This window comes from Myotis lucifugus, unplaced genomic scaffold, assembly GCF_000147115.1.
Source record: "Myotis lucifugus unplaced genomic scaffold, Myoluc2.0 scaffold_207, whole genome shotgun sequence".
Lineage (NCBI taxonomy): Eukaryota > Metazoa > Chordata > Mammalia > Chiroptera > Vespertilionidae > Myotis > Myotis lucifugus.
The window spans coordinates 453,043-457,473 of NW_005871255.1; the positions used below are offsets into that span (position 1 = coordinate 453,043).

A 4,431-nucleotide genomic window follows, 5' to 3' on the forward strand; every position below is an offset into this window, starting at 1 on the left:
CCCCAGTCCTTTCTCCTGGGGCCTCTCCCTGCCTGCCGGTCAGTCCCCTCACCATCCTGGGGACTGGGTCGCCTGGCGCCCTTCGGGAGGCGAGAGGCAGCCATGGACACAGGTCCAGCTCTGGAAACCGCCTCTCCACCCCGGGCCCCAGGTCCCTCCCGATGCAGCCGGGGATTCTGTTTGTGGGGCCCCCCAGCCCCTATCCCGCAGGGTGTTCCCTCTGCGCCCAGAGCTTGCATCTGCCTCCATGAAACCCACCCTGTGAGACGCCGCCGTGTTTCAGCCGGTCGAGTCCCTGGAACGAGACCGACGGTCACTCAGGGCGAAGTGTGTCCCAGGCCGGTGGGTCACGGCCTCCGGGAGGGAGGACAGGACGCTGACAGCCCGGGGCTGACAGCAGGCCAGCGCCAGCACCCAGGCTGGGACCCCCCTTAAACGGCCCCTGGGAGGCCCTTCAGCCAGTTATGGACCCCCGCTCTTGACCCAGCCTCCACACCCCCCTCCCCGCCTCCTCCTCGCCCGGCTCCCCGCGTCCCAGCAGGACAAGGACAGGCTCGGCTCCTTGGGTCACCGTTGCCCAGGCCGCCCGCACGGCGCTGAGACCTCAGCGATGCACCGCGAGGGTCAGGGTGAGGCGCCCGCGGGCCCCGGGAGAGCACCGGCACCGCAGCGCTGGGCGCGGAGAGGAGGGCAGGAGCAGCGCGCGGAGAGGAGGGCAGGAGCCCCCGGGGTGAGCGGCTCTGGATTCTGAGTCCGGGCTCCGCGCGCGGGGGCCGCAACCTGGGGCCCCGCAACCTGGGGCCCCGCGGAGAGCTGGGCTCCTCCGCAGGAAAAGGAGAAGCAAGAATCCGGGCTGCGGGCCGGCCTGGCGGGGGGCGAGGGAGGCTGCGCCTGCTCTTAAGGTGTTACCGTAGCGCAAAGTGCAGGGCGGGGCCGCCTTTTAAAAGGAGCGCCTCAGCGGAGGCTGATCAGCCTCATCACTACCAGGTGACTGAGGGCCCCGCGGACACAGGGCTCCTCCCCCGCGTGTCCGCGCGTCCACGGATGAACCACGCGCCGTGGCCCAGGGGAGAGGAAAGCACTCCGTTCCCGGCAGGCGGCGGCCTGTCTGCTGGGAGAGAATCATCATGACGGTGAGTCCCCTCTGTGCGTCCCGGGAAACACCGGAGTTGATAGGCAAAAGCTGTGTTTCCCCCGACGACGAGGAGCAGCTGCTGTAAGAGGGCGGGCGTGTGGGAGCGACGTGGGCGATGGATCTGGGAGGAGACCACAGTGCGCCCCGGGGAGCCATTCGCTGAAGCCGCGCTGTGTTTTCTGTGCCCGAAGTTCCCTGGGGAAGAGCCGAGCTGCTGGAAAAGTTCCACTTCGGTTAGTCCCAGCCTGGGCGCCAACAGCAGGCCGCGCGCGCCCTCTGCTGTCTCTTCTGGGTTTTGCCTTCACGGGGAGGAGAGCTGGGGCCAGAGGAAATGGAAGGCCACAGGACTGGACTCAGAACCTGGGGCTCTCCCAGGGCCAGAAGCCCCCCACTGTGGATTTGAGCAGGACCCGTAGCCCCTCAGCCTCTGAGCTCACAGGTGGGGCTGGGAGAGGCCCGCTCACTGACCAGGTGACCCCCAGAGCACAGTTCCTTTCAAAGACCTGGTACCGGGGTGGCGGGGAGAGGGAGTCTCAGGAAGAGGTGTCCTCAGAGCACTGAGCAAGGGACACAGTATGACTTTGCCGCGACCCGGAAGGCGGTCAGAGGACAACGAGAACTTCTGTGAATCATTCCACGTGGCTTCCTGCCCGGAGTCTCCATTCCCCTCTCCTCTCCTCTGATAGCAAAGCTTCCCACCACTTGTAACGTGTGTATGTGAAGGCCGAGCGAGGGGTAACGTGTTTGAAGCGAGATGCCCATTCCTTTTTATTTTTACACTAGAGGCCCGATGCACGAAATTCGTGCAAGAGTAGGCCTTCCTTCCCCCAGCTGCCAGCACCGGCTTCCCTCTGGCACCTGGGACCCAGGCTTCCCTCAAAACCCCCGCTTAGTCTGGAAGGTCGTCCAGAAGGATGTCCGGTCTCATTGGCATATTACACTTTTATTATTATTATAGATTTGTGGTCATTTACATTTTTGAGAAATATACATTAAAATTGTGTGTACTTGAGAAACCACTACATTTAATTTTTTTTAGATCCTTGAAACTGAGAACAAGCCAAGATGATGATAAAAAAAAAATAGGGAATATGAGAGTGGAGCTCAGAAAAGAAAAAAAAAGCTGAAAAGAGAAAAGAAAAATCTTCAGAGAAATGGACTTTGTTGAGTTTTTAAGACCTGGAAACATTGTCAGTGGGCACGTTTGCATGTCCAAATGCACTCATGCCATTACTAACACCGATGAAAGAAAACCGGATACAGCGACTAGTCCAGGTACCCAACAAAGGTGAGAACACGGATGTGAAGGCCTGAAATAGTATCAAACGTTTAATATTTGGACAAATATCATGACGCTTTTGATGGCGTTTACAGTGCATTATTTACTGAAAACAATGGATATTTCTAAAGTTCAACAGAAATGATTTTGAAATTTGATGCTAGAGTGGCCAAAACATATAATTTGGATAAAAAGTAAAGAAATAACCTCTCTTTTGAGTGAAGAATTCAAAATGAGATTATTCATGTATGAGTAATAAAGTGAGAAATCATACGTTCAGCAAATGTACTAGGGACTAGGGACAAACATCATGTTGAATTGTTGAGTAACTAACGCTTATTACACATATCGTTGAACCATAAGAAGAAAACAGAAAAGTTGAAGTTGATGAATGTTTTTCATTGGTTTCACAAATATTGTTTAAAAATATTTTCTTCTAAGTGAAGAACAAAATTGTCTCAATTTTAGGCATTGATCTAAAGAGGAGTTCCTCACACTTTTTTAGAAAAGTCTGGATAGTAAATATTTTCGTCTCTGCAGGCTGGACTGTGCCTCCAACCATCCTAGCTCTTTCGGGCATCAAGGAGAGGCCTGTGTTCATCCAGAGCCAGCCTGTTCCAGATGGAAATCTTTAGGAAACGCTGGCGCTGGCGGAGACCACAGGATCCCCAGGCCAGGATGCTGGGCGGGGTTCCTGTTTACAAGCTGCCAGGCTAGGAAGCGGCTGCAGACGGAGGGACCCCATCTCGGTGTGTCAACATTCTGGTCACCACCTGCCGCTGGAAGGACAGAACTAGACAGGCCCGGGGCCCTTTTATTTCATCGTCTCTTATCGATGCTGCATGTTTTCTTTGTGAATATTTTAGGGCTTGGATCATTGAACTGGATTCCCATACCTTCCAAGTGATCCAAGCCATTGACCAGCCACGTGGAGTCGTTACATTGCAAATTTAAGTCCTATTCTTTTTTATTTGTTAGGTTTCTTTCTGTGGCCCAACCCATCCCCTGCACATTTCCAGAAGAGGGAACGCAAAAGGGAAAAGAATGAAGCCTCTACAACTGCCTCGGGGCTTTCATCCCAGCACATCTGAGCCACATCCTAAGCAGACAGCATTTACAAGGGAAGCTTAAAGTGGAGACTGTATTCCACTGCATGTTAACAAACAGTTTTGTTATTTCTCTAACAACACGTGCAAGGTCACCTTGAAGTTATGGAATGGAGAGTGTGTGAGTTTCCCATTTTTATTTTTCGAGATGTGCCACAAGGCTGGCCTAGGCCGGGATTGGGCGCAGAACGCAGAGAGAAGTAGAAACCACTTGTCTCTTGAAGTTTGCCTGCTGGTCTCCTAGCAACCGGCTCCTTGTTGGAGGCACAGCTGAGGTGTCTGGGGACCCAGAATGTGAAGAGGCACATATTCGCTTTTCCACCAGATAGTGAATTTTTTTGTAATTGTTACAAATACTCCATTTAAGCGACAGTGGATCTCCTGCTGGCTTTCCAGGTGGAGGAGAGAGACAAAGACCTGCCAGGCTGGCATTGAAGTCCCTGGAGCCTCACCATAGAACAGGCATAGACTGGAAGTACACCGTGTCTCACCAAACTCTGACCCAACTGGTATCAAAGCCCTGGTTCCGCTCAGTCTCCAAGGAACGGTCTCCCGCCTGATGCCTGGCAGAGGAGAGGGGAAGCGTCAGATGGAGCCTTTACAGTCTTTTCTCAAAATGCCTGGCATACAATAAAAATTATCAAACATGTGAGGAGCAAGATCACAGATAACTAAGCAAACAATTAGACTATAGAAATAAGGTGGTCCAGATATGAACAGTTAGGAACTTTTAAATAGCTGTGATTAATATATTCAAGAAAGTAGAGAGAGAAAATGGCAAAGGAATAGATGGCAGAATAGAGAATTTTTATCAGGCATTTGGAACAGAATCAATAAAAACAAGAATCAAATAGACATTCTCAAACTGAGGAAATACTAGATCTAAAATGAAAACTCAATGAATGGCCGAT

General features: G+C 52.7%; 1 long non-coding RNA gene across 1 annotated transcript; it reads left to right on the top strand.

The window, feature by feature from the left end:
* Positions 1–970: 970 nt before the first annotated feature.
* LOC106698632 lies at positions 971–4,169 on the top strand. The gene is made up of 3 exons (XR_002831394.1): positions 971–1,133; positions 2,175–2,423; positions 3,393–4,169. It is a non-coding gene; the product is annotated as an uncharacterized LOC106698632 (long non-coding RNA).
* Positions 4,170–4,431: the final 262 nt, after the last annotated feature.